General features: G+C 45.1%; 1 long non-coding RNA gene across 3 annotated transcripts in view; it reads right to left on the bottom strand.

Moving 5' to 3' along the window:
• Positions 1-17,866, bottom strand: part of LOC112655545 (uncharacterized) — a 47,027-nt gene that overhangs the window by 6,502 nt on the left and 22,659 nt on the right. The window contains exon 5 of one of the 3 annotated variants that reach the window (XR_003133757.3): positions 17,441-17,800. The exons of the other annotated variants lie outside the window; for them this stretch is intronic. This is a non-coding gene — a long non-coding RNA (uncharacterized LOC112655545). Of the gene's footprint in view, positions 1-17,440; positions 17,801-17,866 lie in introns of those variants that run through there. 3 annotated transcript variants of the gene reach the window in all.

Here is a 17,866-nt window from a genome sequence, read left to right on the forward strand (position 1 = left end):
AAATCAGTACACTTTTGAAGAATTGTTATTAAACAAGCGCAGCTCCTGAGATGTAATTATAAATCTAAATTCGCTCTCTCGTTAACCCTTTAAGTCCAGTGGGGCTGCAGGTTTGCTGCACCTGAATAAGACTTGAGGCAGTCCTCACGATTTTCTTGTTTTTTCTTAGTCTGTGTTTACCTGAAGTCTGAATATAGATGCAACTCAGTGATTAACATGTTCAGATAATCATTAAAATTTCAAATATGCTGTGAAATTAAGGCTTTTCCCCTCTGAACTCAGGCTGAACATAGGCGGTAGGCAACACTTCCGTCCCTCCCCTCCCATCTTTTTAGCTGTGGTCTCTGATGCTTACGGTGTTGGAATGGGAAGAAGCAGGAAAGTTTCCACTTGATTGGTTCTGGCATTGGGATCTGGCATTGATGTTCTCCGAACTTGCCAGGTGTTTAAAGTGGACACTTTTATGTGCTTTATTATATCCACCCCTGTCTTAATCATTTAGGGCTGCTGTAACAGAGTACCACTGGGTGATTTATAAACAACAGAAATTTATTCATGCAGTTCTGGAGGCTGGAAGTCTGAGATCAGGGTGCCAGGAGGGATGTGTTCTGGTGAGAGTGCTCTTCTGGTTTACAGACTGCTGACCAGTCAATTTGTATCCTCGCGTGGCAGAAAGACAGCAAGCTAGCTCTTTGGCCTCTTCCTAGGAGGACATTAATCCCATTCATGAGGGCTCCACCCTCATGACCCTACTACCTCTCAGAGACCCCACCTCCTAAATATCATCACATTGTTGGGGGGTGGGGGTAGGATTCCAACATAAGAATTTGGGGATGATACATTCAGTCCCTAACACCACCATTCCTGGGGACTTCTCACTTGTAGTTCTCTCACTTTGGGTGATGCATTTTCCTTTGGCTCACTGCTTATTCCTTCTTCCACCTTTGGGAATCCAGCCACACCTTCAGGTTCTCCCTGAAATCCATTGGTCCCTCTGGGCTGCTCTCTTATATAGCATCTTTGACTATCCCAGGCCAACACTCTCCCTCACAGCTCTCCCTCTGCCCCAACAACTTAAGGATAGCTACTTTCCAAGTGTAACCCTTCTGTGCCTTTTGACATTTTGGTTTCTCAGGCTTGACATCTTTGAGATATGGGTCGAATGGAACTCAGAGCACAGCTTTCTCCAAAGAAAGTCTTTTTTTTTTAATTTTTATTTATTTATGATAGTTACAGAGAGAGAGAGAGAGGCAGAGACACAGGCAGAGGGAGAAGCAGGCTCCATGCACCGGGAGCCCGATGTGGGATTCGATCCCGGGTCTCCAGGATCGCGCCCTGGGCCAAACCGCTGCGCCACCCAGGGATCCCTCCAAAGAAAGTCTTGTCTGAAGTTTTACTTCGTTTGTAACCTAAATACTCTTTGCCATTTATTTTGTAAATCCTGGTCTAGCACTTCACTTTGTTATTTGGTATTTATTGTGATTCAGCTAAAGCTTCTATTTTAACATCTGATTTCATTTCATATAGGACACACCTTGAACCAGAATGCTTCTACTATCTGAATCCTAAGCATTACTATGACATTTACTCCTATTTTAAAACATTTTTGGGGAGGTGCCTGGGTGTCTCAGTCAATTAAACATCCGACTTGATTTTAGCTCAGGTCATGATCTCAGGGTTGTGAGATGGAGCCCAGTGTAGGGCTCTGTGCTCAGTGGAGAGTCTGCTTGAGATTTTCTCTTCCTCTCCCTCTGCCCCACTCCCCCACGCTCTCTCTCTCAAATGAATCTCTCTCTCTTTTTTTTAAAGATTTTATTTGAGACAGAGAGTCAGAGAGCATGAGCAGCAGGGAAAGGAGAGAGAGAGGGACAAATAGATTTCCCACTGAGAGGAAGCCCAATGTGGGGCTCAATCCCAGGACCCTGAGATCATGACCTGACCCAAAGACAGACACTTAACTGACAGAGCCACCCAGGTGCCCCTCAAATAAATAAATCTTAAAAAAATTTTTTTTTCATCATGATAAGTGTACTCTTTAATCTTCATCATCTATTTCCCCATGCCCCCACCCACCTCGGCTCTGGGGAACCATCGATTTGTTCTCTATAACTAAGAGTCTATTTATTGGTTTCTCTCTCTTTCTTTTTACTTTTACTCATGCATTTACTTCTTGTTTTCAAGCATAGGACACTTTACCATTTGGATATATTTCCTAAGCCCCACCATTTGGATCTTACAGATTCAAATCTAGACTCAAGTGAGAGAGGGGGGCTCTAATTTAAAAGAGAGGCAGCAAAAAAGAGAGAAAGATTGAGAGAGAGGCAGCATTTCAGCTGAACTCTAAGGTCTTGGGGCATCCCTGTATGGTCCTCTAACACTGGAGGAGAGTTGCTCTCACTTTCAGATTTCTAGTGTCCCTGGGTTATGGTGTGAGATGGTGGAGCAGGGGCAAAGGTACACATCTTCAACAGCAGACTGAGACTTTGCTGGGGATTCCCTGCAGGAAGAGGCAAGAGCCAACAGAATTCCAAAACTTTGGGCATACATAACCTTGAGCATTTTACTTCTGAGTCTTGGTTTCCATATCCGTAAAATGAGAAGTAAGGATCCCTATGTTCCTGATCACCAAGAGCCTAGGAAGTGCATTCTAAATTGAGATGTGGGTCACAAGTGTCTGGAATAGTTTCTTATAGTTACTCTACTTAGTCTCTCATCTTGGACTGTGCAGACCTTAAAGTCAGGGCCTATGTCATATTTGTTTTTCTTCTGTCCCAATGTGAGCACAATTTATTGGATGGAATTGTGACGCTGTTGGCTTGGGTCTCTTTGGAATGCTTGTGGTGTGGATTTGCTCTACAGAATCACATGTTTAACTTACACGTGCTCTCCATCATGCCAAATCTGCAAAATGTGCATGAAGGACCAGTACTACTCCAACTTCATCATATCCCACAAAACCCAAGTCAAAGCCCCGTTAATAATTGACTTGAGGGCACCTGGCCATTAAAAGTCTGCCTTCAGCTCAGGTCGTGATCCCAGGATCCTTTGGGGCTCCCTGCTCAGCTGGAAGACTTCTCCCTCATCCTCTGTCTGCTGCTCTCCCTGCTTGTGCTCTCTCTCTGTGTCAAACAAACAAATAAATGAGTAAATTCTTTAAAAATATAAATAATTGATTTGATAACTTTGTTTCATTTTCCAAGATATTTTTTGAAATGTTGGGCCCAATTTTCTTTGCTTCTACTTTTGTTGTGACTCAAAGTCTTATTCCTGAAAGAGTTTCCTTCCTTTCCCCCTTATTCTTTCAATAATGTCCTTTTTATCTTCACTTGCCTCCGAGTGTTTGGTGTGCCCTGTGAATTGTATTCATTCGCTGAGACGGGTGTGGAAGAAGCGTAGGCCAGGAAACCCCAGCAACCTCCATAATGCACGGGAGCCTTTAGTTTGGTGATTACTACAATTGTTACCTTGTGGAACAGTGAGCCATTAGCTGGTTCTCACCCCCCTATTAGTATTACCCTGTAATTTAATCACAATTAGACTCCTAGAAACATAGACAGAGGAAACAAGCGGGCAAAGGAGTCAGATAGCAGAAAGCAACAGCATTTAGGGGTTCTAATCAAAGGCATTGTTTTCGGAAGGTGCGGGGCCAAGAAGAGGGAGGTTGGAGCTCGGAATGAGGTAATTGGGCAAATGATTAAAGGGACTTTGCATTTTACTTTCTGGTATTGGGGTTGGAGTCTACTGGGCATTGATCTCTGGGCTGGGTCAAGCTGGGTTTGTTTAATAGCTATAGGGATGAGGGGTGCCTGGGTGACTCAGTCAGTTAAGCATCTGCCTTCAGCTCAAGTCATGATCCCAAGGTCCTAGGATCAAGCCCCATGTTGGGCTCCCTGCTCAGTGGGGTGTCTGCTTCTCCCTCTCCCTCTCCCCCTGCTCATGCTCACTCTCTCTTGCTCACTCTCTCTCAAATAAAGAAATAAATTCTTTAAAAAAAAGCAATAGGGATTTAAAAAGGCCTTGAGTGGTGACCCCCCATGTCCCCTTCACCTTCTTTCCCTGGAATCTGTGGGAGGAAGGTCTTAGAGAGGATCCTCAGAGGAAGTGTTTCTTTGTTTCATCTGGCTGCTTCCCTTGGGGCCCAAAGCAAGGTCTTGAATGTATGTTGAAATTGACCTCCTTTCTGAGGGGTTCACAGAGGCTCAGAGATACCATTTGCATTGGCTATGTGTTCGCTGGGGAAGTATGGATGTGGGCAGCGGACACAACCAGGGCTGGAAGTAGGGGCATTGTGAAGTAGAGGAAATTAGACCTTTTTACAGGACTGTTGTCCTACTCATGTCTCAGAAACCTGGACTGCAGTGTAGAAAGAAAGAACCCCAGAATCTGAGTCCCCAAGTGGCAAGGAAAATATTATATCACACTCCAACATGGATTGGTCCACAAAGAAAAGAGCCAAGTGTGTAAGTTCAGCACAGCCCAGTCCCTATTCATTCTTCAATAGCAGTAGCCACCTTTGGCCAAAGTCAAGTTATTAATGGCACAGTTGGCTGAGGCCATGACAGGGATATGGCAGGGGGAGGAGGGGAAGGGTGACTGGAACAAGGCAGGGTGAGCAAGAAGCTGGGAGCCCAAGCAGCTGTGAGCAACATCATGAAACACCTTGGAGGTCTCCCAGTTCCCTTTACTCCACTTCTCCTCTTACCACTTAGGATCCAGTCCTCCAGCAAATCCGCTAATGTGTTCAATAACAGAACATCCTCAAGGATATTAGAAGTTTCTGGTATTCCGGGATGTTCTGGAAGTCAAGGGTCCTTTTCCCAAATCAGAAGGCAAGCCCTAGGTGCCTGGGAAAGAGGACTTCTTCCTTCTGACTCTCTTGGCCTCAAATTCTCCAATTCTCATGGTAACCTTGTGATTCCCAAGTTGGGGGCTTTCCAGGACAGTGCTAGTTTTAAATATTGTATCCTATTGTCTTCATAAGTACTTGTGAGGCCACATGCCCTGATTTTGTTATGGGAAAAAACTGTAAGTACAGTCCTAGTTCAGAGCATTTCTTGTCCAGCTGAGTCTACATGAATCTTGCCCTTCCTTAGCACCTAGGCACAGTGGCATTTGGAAGATTTGTTGGAATCCCAGCTAAGGAAAAGTTAGCTTGCAGGTTGGTGTGGGAGCAAAAGTGACCTCCTGTTTTTTGAAGCTTTATTCTGGAAACCTCAAAAGGTATGCAAAAACCCACCCTCATTATGGACTAAGATTCAGACTTGTTTTCACCTGTGGTATATGGCTTTCAACTTTTCAGAATTCTCTCTCCCCCTGGCTCCCTGATAAAAGTCCCTTTATTAGAGAATAGAGCCTTTTCCTATAGAATGAGAGATGAGAGTTAACTGGCCTCTTCCTTCTGGGGCACTGTTTTTCACACTGAAGTTCTCAACCCACTGTTGGGTCATGAAATCAATTTATGGGTCCTGACCTTTGGCAAAACATTGAAACTCTGTATAAATTTGGATATAGATATATATATACATATAGATATGGACACAAAATAGAAGAGGGAAGGGAAAGGAACAGATCATACTTGATTCGGATGAGTACTGCTTCAAGAAACATTTGTTTCTGTTTTATCTACCTGTGTGTGTCTTATATGTGGGTCACAACATAAAATGTATTTTCTCCCCCATGGGTCATAGTAAAAGAGTTGGACGGATACCTGGGTGGCTCAATTAGTTAAGTGTCTGCCTTCGGCTCAGATCATGATCTCGTGGTCCTGGGATGGAGCCCCTTGCTGGGCTCCCTGCTCATTGGGGAGTCTGCTTCTCCCTCTCCCTCTGCCCCCACCCATTCATGCTCTCTCACTCCCTCAAATAAATAAAATCTTTAAAAGAAAATAAGAGACCACTCTTGTAAAAGAGGTCACCTTGGGATCCAAACTGCTAAGGCAGACCATCCCCTGAGAGCTGGTTCCTCTGGGAAAAGGGAAAGAATCACAGGCTGCTGAGCACCTGTGTGAAAGGAGCCTGGCCAAGGGCGGGAGGACAGGGAGTGCAGGAAGGAAAGAGGGAAGGGAGGCTTCTGAGCTGAACCCATTCCCCATCACCTCCAGCTCCCCATGACCTCCGCAACAGCAGCCAGGATGCACTGAGCACCAACAGTGCGCCAGCACTCCACCAAGTACCTTAACTGAGTTATCCCTTTTTGAGTCTCACCATATCTGCCAAGATGAGTATTGTCTTTACAGTCCCCATTTTATTTTTATTTTTAAAATTCTTTTGAGGGCAGCCCAGGTGGCTCAGCGGTTTAGTGCTGCCTTTGGCCCAGGGCCTGATCCTGTAGACCCGGGATCGAGTCCCACATCCGGCTCCCTGCATGGAGCCTGCTTCTCCCTCTGCCTGTGTCTCTGCCTCTCTCTCTCTCTCTCTCTCTGTGCATCTCATGAATAAATAAATAAAATCTTTGAAAAAATAAAATAAAATTCTTTTGAATAACCTCTATGCTCAACATGGGACTGGGGCTCACGACCCCACAATCAAGCGTTGCATGCTCTACCTACTGAGCCAGCTAGGCACCCCTACCATCCTCATTTTAGAGATGAGGAAACTGAGGCTCAGGAGGTTGAATAACTTGCCTGAAAACACACAGCTTGTATCTAGCAGACAAAACTGGGTATCACACCCAGGTGTGCCTGATTTTTCAGCCCATGCTCTCATGCAGTCACAGTAGGCAGTTGGTTTCTGGCCTGGTGTTGATCAGTATCAGTGATTAAGTTGGGCCAGCCAGGGGCCTTGCCAGTGGGCACAGGGTAGGCAGGGCCAGGGAGTGAAGGAGCCTGCCTTGGGAGCCCTGGGCCAGGGGCTGGTGGCTGCTCCGGTAGCAGAACCCTCCCCCAGCCCTGCTCCCACTGGTGGCAGGCGGCAGCTTTGCCACCAGCAGAAATCGCTGCTAATTATAACCAAACAATGAGCAATCACAGCCCGCTGGCGGTTTAGCTGTCATTAGAGGTCTGGCAGGCTTTTCATTAGAACTTCCCTGCAGCCTGAAGGCTGCGGCAGGAGCTCTGGGCTCCAACTAACTTCTCCCACTCCTCCTAGCCTGGGCCCCCAGTTCAGTGAGGGCTTACTGAGCTCTTGCCCTGTGCTGGGAGGGTGGGGGTGGGGACCCGAGGCAAAACTTCACTCTGGCCTTTGGTGAGCTCACCATCCCCCCAGCAGTCTCTTGATTGGAATCCACAAAAGCCAGGCCCACTTAGCCTGGCAGAGAGGAGAAAGGTTTTGAACAGTGCTGTGTCCTTGGCTGCTTCTATCTGAAGACCTTTCTTGGGCACTGCAAAAATTTATTTTCTGCTATTTGATAACATGGAGCATCGCTTCTTGGCCTTTTGGCTAAGATCAAGTGATAACATGGAGCACAAAAATATTTGCTCCGTATAAAGGATCTCTAGTAGTGCTCATTTCTATGGAACATTCCAGGGAGAGGGACTCTCAGGATTTTGAGAAGCATAAACCTAGGTCAATAAGTCATTGGAGGCCTTGGAACCTGGAGGAGTTCCTCCAATGCCTGTTTTGAGGGCTCAGGACTTAGGGAAGGGTGTGAGGGAATAGACAGCCCCAGATGGTGGAGCAGCTGCCTCTGGTTTGGGAGAAATTTACTCTGTTAACCCTGTTAACACTTCCTGGGCTGAATTGTGGACAGGTGGATCCTTGGCCAAAACTTCAAAGTAGATGGCATTTGCCTTTGCCCCTTCATCCCCCTCTTATCTTTCCTGGCATTTCACTTCCCTCCAGTGTGCCCTGGGGACCATTCTTCCTGCTTCTATATTAGGGTTTCCTTGTCTGCTATCAACCAATCACTTAGGTCTTAGTTGAAAAGTCATCAAGATACTATCCTTCAGGGGAACCATCATGGATGTTAGGGAGAGTTGGGGCCTATTCCCAGAGGAATCTATAATGCCTCCCTAGCAGAATGCTTGCCCAGAGCAATGGAGCATGGTATATGTTTGTGGGGTGAATGAAGGAACATCCGGGAGAGACATGAGAGTACCTCTAGTCCTCATTTCCCAGGTGAAGATCTAACCCAGAGCTGAGTGACCAACTTGGTCACTTGGGACTGAGGGGATTTCAGGACATGGGATTTTCACTTTTAAAACCCAACAAGTTGGGGCACCTGGGTAACTCAGTCAGTTAGGCATCTGATTCTCAAATTCAGCTCAGGTCATGATCTTGGGGTTGTAGGATAGAGCTCCATATCAGGCTCCATGCTCAGCGGGGAGTCTACTTGTCCCTCTCCCTCTGGCCCTCCTCCCACTCTCTCTCTCTCTCTCTCTCTCTCAAAAATAAATAAATACAATCTTAAAAAACAAAAAACCCAAGTTGGTCACCCTGTAAGAAGTGATAAGTAAACGGATGTGGACAGAGTAGATAGGTAACAGAAGTTGGCTGCATTTTGTTCATCAGAAAGATGGGAACAGACAGAGGCCTGTTGGAGGGCAATTCTTCTTTTTTTCTTAAAAAAAAACAAAGATTTTATTTATTTATTCATGAGAGGCAGAGAGAGAGGCAGAGACACAGGCAGAGGGAGAAGCAGGTTCCATGTGGGGAGCCTGATGTGGGACTCGATCCTGGGACTCTGGGATCACGCCCTTAGCTGAAGGCAGACTCTTAACCTCTGAGTCACCCAGGCATCCCAGGGAGGGCAATTCTTAAAAGAATAAATAGTTGTGGCCACTAAGCAGAACAAAACAAATTTCAGTCTTATCGGTAATATCAAAATACAAACTAAAGCAATTTTCATTTATATTCAAACATTTAAAAATACATGAACACCTTGGGAAACTGGAAGTCTCATTCATTGCTGGCAGAGTATAAACTTCTGGTTTTTTTGGGGGGGTTAGATTTTAATTTTAAGTAATCTCTACACCCAATGTGGGGCTTGAACTCACAACCCCGAGATCAAGAATCACATGTTTCATCGACTGAACCAGCCAGGCACGCCTAAACTGTTTTGGTCTTTCTGGAGGATAATTTGGTACCAAATAAAAAAATGTCTTTAAGATATCCATGCCCTTTGACCAAATAATTCTGCTTCTTAAAATCTGATCTGAAGGAAATAGAGATATGATCAAAGTTTTGGGTACAAGGATGTACCCAAAGCTTATTTACTCACAACAGCTTCATAATAAAGTCAAGTTGGAGGCAGCTTAAATTTCCTTTTAGGAAGCCAAATTAAAAAAAAAAAATCCTCTTGATTTTTAAGCAAAGCAATTCAACTCTCCTTATGTTCTTCCCTCAACTTCCAGCTTCTGTCTGAAAGCTCATATTTTAGACTCAGACAATTCTTTCTTAAAGAGGAATTTTGGCCTGTACAGTATTTTTTTTTTCAGCTACCTCTAGCTTGTACCACTCACATAGGGTATCCTGTCCCCTGGCATAGTGACTCTGGTCAGAGTATTTTTGGTTGCAAATAACAGAAACCAACTCAGACTATCGCAAGAAGGAGGAGGAGAAGGACCAGGAGGAGGAGAGGGAGAAGGAGTAAGAATGGTAGCAGGGAGGGTTTGCCTAAAATCCTCTGGATGGGCTGCAGTTTCGATAATTGGATCTTACTCTCATTTAACACAAATCTGAGTTTGAGTCCCTAACTCTGGCCCTTACTGGCCATGTGTCCGTAAAGTTGATTAACCTCTCTGTACCTCAGTGGCTTCATCTGTAACAAGGGATTATTGGTATCTTATACAGCACTTACCACGTGGCAGGCTGTGGTTTAATAAATAATTACCTGGTTCTGGCACAGAGTTCCTAAAAACCATGGAATTTCCTGAGTGATAGGAGTATCTTATGTTGCTCCTAATGAACCACTCCTAATGACCACATCTGAGTTTATGCTGATGAGATGACTCAGGTTGGAACCCCTCGATAGCTTCAGGATAGAGGCTAGCCATCAAAAAGACTAACAGGTATGATTAGAGGATGGGAACTTTCAGCCGTACCCCCCAATTTCCAGAGAGGGAGGAGGGCTGGAGGTTGTTCAAGATAAAAACTCTTGAACAACGAGATTTGAAGAGCGTCTGGGTTGGTGAATATATCGTGTACAGGAAGGATGGTGCACCACGACTCCTCAGGGACGGAGGCACCTGCACTGGGACCCTTCTGGACCCGTTCTATATACCTCTTCATCTGACTGTTCATTTGTATTCTTTATAATGAACCAATAAATGTAAGTAAAGTGTTATCCTGAGTTCCGTGAGTCATTCTAGCAAATTACTGAGCCTGAGTGAGGGTTGTGGGAACCTCCCAATTTGTAGTCATCTGGACAGAAATGTAGGAAGTCTGGGCACCCCACTCATGGCTGCCATCTAAAGTGGGGGCCATCTTGTGGGACTGGGCCCTTTAACCTGTGGGATCTGATGCTAACTATGTGTAGATCGTGTCAGAATTGAATTGTTGAACACCCAGTTGCTGTCAGAGAATGTTTCGCGTCAGAAAACACAGTCAGGCACTAAGCATGAAGTGTTAGCTCTGTTAGTCCTTTTATCAAGCCTCTGAGATATGTACTATGATCTCATTGTATGTGTGTGTATGTGTGTGTGTGTCCTCAGATCCTCTGCTTCCCCTCCTCTTCTATCAAGTTTTCTCAGAACCTTGATTCCCTCCTAACTTGGGTGTGCACTTGACTTCTTAGGTGCCACTTCCGTCTTCACATGGCTACCCTCCCCCCAGACTCACAGACTAGAACCTGGAATGTCCCCTCGAGGCCCACCTGCTGTCAAGTTCTGCCCCCTGTTAACTTACTCTCTTCCCCAGTGCTCCCCATTCACTGAAGACCTTATAGCTTGTTCACTGTCTTTCTCTCCATCCCTCTATTCAGCATCATCCTGGTCCCTTCAATATCTCTTAAATGATCTTGCCAATACTCCGCCTCTCTGTTAATCTCCTTGCCACCAATGACCTTTCCCTTCTGGCCCACTTTGGTCACCACCTCCCACATCTCATCCTAGATCTTGTCACCAGCATTAATTGTGCCATGTCCAAATATCCCCATTTTGAGTTGTTCTTTCTGGCCACTACCTCATATCTGTTCAATTTGCTTCCCATTCCTGCATTCCTCCACCTTCTCAGGGACTTCATCTCTTCATGATTTCCAGTCTATTCATTCATTTCTCTAGACCACCACCTCCCTCCCTTCTCCGCTTAGAGTGCATGGTCCATTACAATAAACACATTTTCTTATATCCTTGTCCTTTGTAATGATATTAAAATATGTCTGCAAGTTCTTTGACAGTTGTTTTATCTTCTTGGGGTGCCATAATGAAATGTCATAGACTGGGTGGCTTCTACAACAGAAATTTATTTTCTTGCCATTCTGGGGGCTGGAAGTCTAACGTCAACGTTCTGGCCAGTTTAGTTTCTGGTATAGACACTCTTCTTGACTTGCAGATGGTAGCCTTTTTTGCCATGTCCTCACATGGTCTTTCCTTGTGTGTACATGGAGAGAGCAAGCAAGTGACCTGTGTCTCCTCTTATACAGACACTAATTCTATCAGATCAGGGCCTGACTTTCATGACCTCATATAACCTTAATAACTTCCTTAGAGACTCCATTTCCAAACACAGCTACACTGAGGGTTGAATTTGCGGGAGACACAAACATTCAGTCCATAACAGTAGTCCTCCCTTCAAAAGGTGGAATCTAATTCCTTCCCCCTTGAACGTGGACTGGACCTGGTGACGTGCTTCTAAGGAATAGAATGTGGCAAAAGTAATGCAGTGTGACCCAAGTCTAGTCGTAAAAGGATAGCTTCTGCTTAGTTCTTCCTCTTGGATTGCTAGCTGTGGGAGAAGCCATATGTTTGATGGTAAGGACACTCAAGCAGCTTATGGAGAGGCTCACATAGAGAGGAACTGAGTCTGTTTGCCAACGGCACTTCTGGCTTGCCAATCATGTGTGCCATCTTGGAAGCAGATTCTCCAGCCCATTTGAGCTTTCGGATGACTGCAGCCCAGCTAACATCTTGACTACACCCTTATGACAGGTGCCGAGCCAGAACTGCTCAGTCAAGCTGCTTCCAAATTCCAAGTTCTGTCTCATAGAAACTATGAGATTATAAATGTCTATTGTTTTAAGCCACTAGGTGTTGGGATATTTTGTTTAACAGCAATTGATAATTAATACAACCATCTTGACCTTCTTCTCTCCCAACCTATAGGCCTAGTAAAACCCTAACATGGATCCAATCTTTTATCTGTTCCACACCTGCACTCCAGCTGCTGAATGTAGCAAAAGGCCTTCCTTTAAAGGAATGTTAAAGTTATGACTTCAACCTCAGAGGACCACATCCTGCAGAGCAATCCTACAATCTGCCCCCCTAGGCAAGTCACTATCCTATTCCTTGGGATAACTGCATCTCACTCCTCCCTTCTCAGGTCTTCACACAACTTCCCCTGCTTCTCACTTTCAGACATTGATATTATATTTTCCCTATTAAGAACACAGAAATCAGAGAAAAAAAATTCTTATTCTCCCACTACCAAAAATCCCAACCTTCCTGATTCAAGCTCTCCCACTCACTCTGCTTTCCCTCCTCTTACGACTATGTGTCTGAGGTCGGGCTCTTCCCTTGCACACTGGATCTCTTCCCTTCTTGCTTATTAAAAGCGATTATCTTTTTCATCTGCATTGTCAAATTTTCTCTCTTTTGGACCATTCACACCAGCACAGGAATGCACTTTAACTCTGATCTTTAAAAAACGAAATCCTTGGCTCTACCTTCCACTTCAGTTACTGCATCATGTTTCTGCTAACCATTCATAGCAAACTTAAAAAAAATTACTGTTTTGGGACACCTGGCTGGCTCAGTTGGAGGAACATGTCTCTCCATCTCAGGGTCATGAGTTCAAGCCCCATGTGGGTGTAGAGATTACTTAAAATAAGTTAAAAACAATTTCTTAAATTGTATACTGTTTTTATCTCCTCACCTCCTATTCTCTGTTACACTTACTCCAATCAGCCTTGTTCCCCCTACCATCACAGTGAAGCCACGTTGATCATGGTTCCCAATAATTTCAATGCTGACAAATTCAATGGTCAGTTCTCTGTTCCAACTTGACCCATATGGTGCAATTTCCATCACTTGATCACTGCCTTGTTGAAAGGCTTTCTTCAGTTGCTTTCAGATATCCCAGTCAACCAATCTTGATTTCTACTTTATCAGCTCTCCCTTGTTCATTTTCTTTTTCTTTTTTTTTAAAGAGTTTATTTATTTGAAAGAGAAATAAAGATAGCCCATGTGCACATGAAATTGGGGGTGGGGCAGAGAGATATGGGGAGAGGCAGACTCCCCACTGAGCAGGGAACCTGATGAGGTACCAAGGTACTCCATCTGAGGATCCCAGGATTCCAGGATCCCAGGATCTGGACACAAATCGTGACCTGAGTTGAAGGCAGACACTTAACCGACTGAGCTATCCAGGCACTCTGCCCTGGTTCATTTTCTTTTTTGGATTCACTTACCCCTTTCACCAGCATTAAGGTTGGGATGCCCTGGGGCTTAGCTCTTGGATATCCTTTCTCTCTTCTCTCTTCTCTCCCCTGCCCTTCTCTCCTCCTTTCCTTCCTCCTGGGTGGCCTGATCTAGTCCCATGGCTTTAAACACCATCCACACACTGCAAGATCCCCTCCTTATATCTCTAACCCAGAGCCTCTCCTGAGCTCAGGATGATGAAAGGCAAAGTATGTATGTCTTCAGCTTCCTCCCTTTGGGGCACATTTCTCCCCATCTCTGCAGTTTCTTTCTTTTCTGATCTTCAGTTTATTCATACTCAGGGGTAACTGATAGGATTACAGTGTTAGCTAGCACTTAGTACAGTGCCTTGAGCATAATGGAAAATTAATCAAATGTAACAAAATTACACCTTTCAGGGAACAATATTTACATTTGGCCAAAGGCAAAGTTATGCCTTTCTACTGATGAAATTTCAGGTATGGGCAGATAGATTTGGTTTCACCCTCATCAGGCCTGGGATGGAAATGGGGGATGTGAGTGTATTTTTGAGGGTGAGAGGCTTTTCTACAATTGCTCAAATCATGTTGATCACTGACTCAATCTTTCCGTAGGAGGTCCTTGATATTTCTCTGTCTTTTGGTCTCTTTGTGGTCAGGATAAGGTAGATTGACTGACTAGAGCAGCAAAGCCACACCCTAAATTTTAGTGGCTCCTGCTTGGTTGTGGCAGCCCTGTTGTTAGATCACAGCTGTGACACTGTGGATCCACAGTGTAGATTCTTTTTCCACTTAACTTTTCAGAGAGATGCTGTTCTTTAGCCACTGACTAAACCCTTAACTTGGCCAACAGTAGTGGGTATTCTGGTCCAAAGATGCAAGTTAGACCTTGACATTTGACTGAATCATCTTTGAAAATCTCATGTCAGATCCTCCATAAAAAAAGACTATAATCCTACCTCCCACCACTCTCTACATTGATGAGATGAGACACAATGAGGCATCAATGCCATGGAAGTCAGGGGCACTAGTCAGTCTGGGTCCCATCACTCCAGACTTGGATGAAAGGGATGTTTACAGGTTCCAGGGAAAGCAGAAGAGTGAGGAAGCAGGGGAGGTAGTAACGAGTTGCAAGGATCAGCAACAACAGGAACTTGTTACTACCTCTAGGCTGAAGAGGCTGGTAAGGAGGAGTGACCCGATCCCAGGGGCAGCTGGGAGAGGGCCTGGGACACGAGACTTGGCCAACCATCAGCCCACCAGATGGGATCTGGCAAAATAAACATCCTGACCTCTTCTTCCTTCCCATCTCCTATCAATGCCCCCTAAGCCAGCCAGAAACCAGAGGGCAAGAAAGCCTCTTGGTATAGACCACTCAGCTCAGCCTCCTGGATCTTAGAGCAGGGTGGAGACAGCTGGAGAGTAGAGCTGGAGAGGCCATTGGAGAATATTCTAAAGACTTGTTCTGAAAAATAACTCCTGGAGTCTAAGTTATTATTATAAGGTAATGTTCTCAAGACAAACTCCTATCTCCACCAACAAATACAACTAAAGCTGATGTTCTGCTTCAAGATGGGGTATGTGATAGTTAATTTGTGTCAATTTGTTTGAGCTAAGGGATGACCAGATAGCTGGTTAGACATTATTTTTGAGTGTATCTGTGAGGTTGTTTCTGGAAAAGAATCAGTGGACTGAGAAAAGAAAATCCATCCTCATCAATGTGGGTGTTCATCATCAAATCCATGGAGGAGCCAAATACAACAAAATGGTGAAGGGCAAATTCTCCCTCTCCATCCCTTTTTTAGTAGTCTCTAGACCCCACATGGGGCTCAAACTGACAACTCTAAAACCGACCAGAGTCTCATGTTCTACCAATTGAGCCAGCCAAGCACCGCTTCCCTCTCTGTTTTTGATATAGAATGTCTGTCTTTTCCTGCCCTTGCACACTGGAGCTCTTGGTTCTCAGGCCATCAGGCTTGAACTGAATTATACCACCAGCTTTTCTAGTTCTCCAGCTTGCAGATGGCAGATCATGGGACTTCTTGGCCTTTGTAACCATGTAAGCAATTCCTTTAATACATCTCTTATATATATTTCTATATATCTTATTGGTTTCGTTTCTCTGGAGAACCCTAATACACAGTATTAGAATAATCTATGTGTGTATGAGACTGCAAGTCTGTTCCCCAATAATGCTTATGTGACAGGGACAAGATTTGTTGAAGTGTGAGTGTTCTACAGAGAATTTTATCTTGGTAACTTTGATGCTCAGATTTTCTCAGATGGAGAATTGGGAGAATGGCTGTGGAGAGAGATTGGAGGCAAAGGGGAAAGACCTGGAACAGGAGGCTAAATCAGCCTTTGGAATCAAGAGCTCAGAGAAAGGGGAGACATTTGGGTACTGGAGAGTGTATAGAAGCTTTTGACATAGAGAAGATCCTTAAGTAGCTGTGGATGTGCCAGATTTAGGGAGGAGAAAAGGGGGCTATAGAAAAACTTTGCCAGTGCCTGGGTGGCTCAGTCGGTTAAACATCTATCTTCAGTTTAGGTCGTGACCCCAGAGTCCTGGGATCAAGTCCTGCATCGGGCTCTCTGCTCAGCGGGGAGCCTGCTTCTCCCTCTCCCTCTGCTGCTCCCCCCAGCTTGCTCTCTCTCTCTCTCTCTCTAATAAATAAAACCTTTAAGATAAAAACTTTGCAAAGTGCTTATGTCTTTTCAAGGATGCTAATACATGATTGGAATTCCTTCTTAAGTGCCTTTTAGTTGCTGAACCATATTCCTTTATATGAGTGTCTGAGGAGAGCTAAAGGCCCATAGGGAACCCATAATTTTATTGGAGTTACACTAAAAAAACCTTCTGGATGGTTTTGGCAAGTGAGGACTGGTCAGAAACCACTCCACACACCACAATCTCTATGCTCAGAGCAGTAGCTCATGAGCCTGGAATGTTTGAGGACCCAGCTTCCTTCCAAGCTGTTGCTCCTTACATAGGACTGCTGTAAAAAATGGAAGGGATGACCATTCTACTCTTTCTGTACAGAGGCCAGAGAGGATTTCATGGTCACACAAAAGACTAAAGGAGAAAGGAGACACAGCCCTGGTCTCTGACTCTGTGTGGCTTGCATTCTGCTCAGTTGACTGCCTGCAGATTCTCTTCCTTCCCTTTTTAGAAAGCAAAAATCCATTTCTCCTTACCATCCTAAGAAGGCCCAGGCTTTTGCAAAAGGCCTGTCTGTGTGGGACAAGACTGGAACACAAGCTTTTATAAAATCATTTCTTTGGAGTCCTTAATCTCTTTCTTGAAAGTAGTTTAAATTGTCCAGAGTTGGGAGGTGAAGCCCAAGGACTAGGAGTTAAGGTCTGAGCATTGAGGCATGCCATCTCTACCATGTTCTGAATTTCCCAGCCAGGCAGCACTGCTGTGTCAGAGGCTCTCATTGGGATGCGATGTTTCCCAATGTGGGCTAATGAAATGTGGGAGACATTGACTGAGGGGTTCTGGAAAGAAGCTTCCACTTTTTTCCCACATCATCAAAAGTGCAGCTTGCCCTCTCTCCTAAGTGGGGATGAGTGTGCATACAGCTTTGGTTGCTACTAGCAAGACCACATGGCAGCCTTGAAGGCTGAAAATTTTCACATGAAGTTGACACCAGCAGGAAGGACGGAGAGACCAAAAGCAAGCAAGCAAACAAAAACTCATAGGAGGGACGCCTGGGTGGCTCAGTGGTTGAGCATCTGCCTTCAGCTCAGGGCGTGATCCTGAGACCCTGGAATTGAGTCCTGCATCAGGCTCCCCACAGGGAGCCTGCTTCTCTCTCATCTGTGTCTCTGCCTCTCTCTATGTCTCTCATGAATAAATAAATAAAATCTTAAAAAACAAAAAACTCAGAGGAAATTGATCGGACCCTGGGTGGGCTTTTGCCCACCCATGGCGAACTGTTTTATCCTCATGGTCCAGTAGATTCTTTTTATTGCTTAAGCCAGTCTGAGCTGTGTTTTCTGTTATTGCAGTACAGACCATCCATCCTCCTGATACCTTGTGTGGCAGCTTAGACTCTGTGCTGCAGGATCAGGAACAGGAAGGCGGAGTCTGGGTCTGAGAAGATCCTGTCCAACAAGGGTGATAGGTCACTGTGTCACTGGGTTTTAACTCTCTTCCTTGGGGAGGGAGGGAAGGTCAGTTAAGTTCATCTCATAGCTTGTGGCCAGGGGTGACAAGTCTGTCATTCAGCAAAGGCACAGCTGAAAAGACGCTTCATGTGCTTGAACTGCCAGAGCCATGTGGGCCAGGTGTTCTCTACTCCCAGCAGGTCTGTGGAAAGACGTCAGGAAGTCCATAAAACCCTGAGACTGCATGAGGACTTTTTGGGAAAACATT

This window comes from Canis lupus, chromosome 9 (genome assembly GCF_003254725.2).
Source record: "Canis lupus dingo isolate Sandy chromosome 9, ASM325472v2, whole genome shotgun sequence".
NCBI classification, from domain to species: Eukaryota; Metazoa; Chordata; class Mammalia; order Carnivora; family Canidae; genus Canis; species Canis lupus.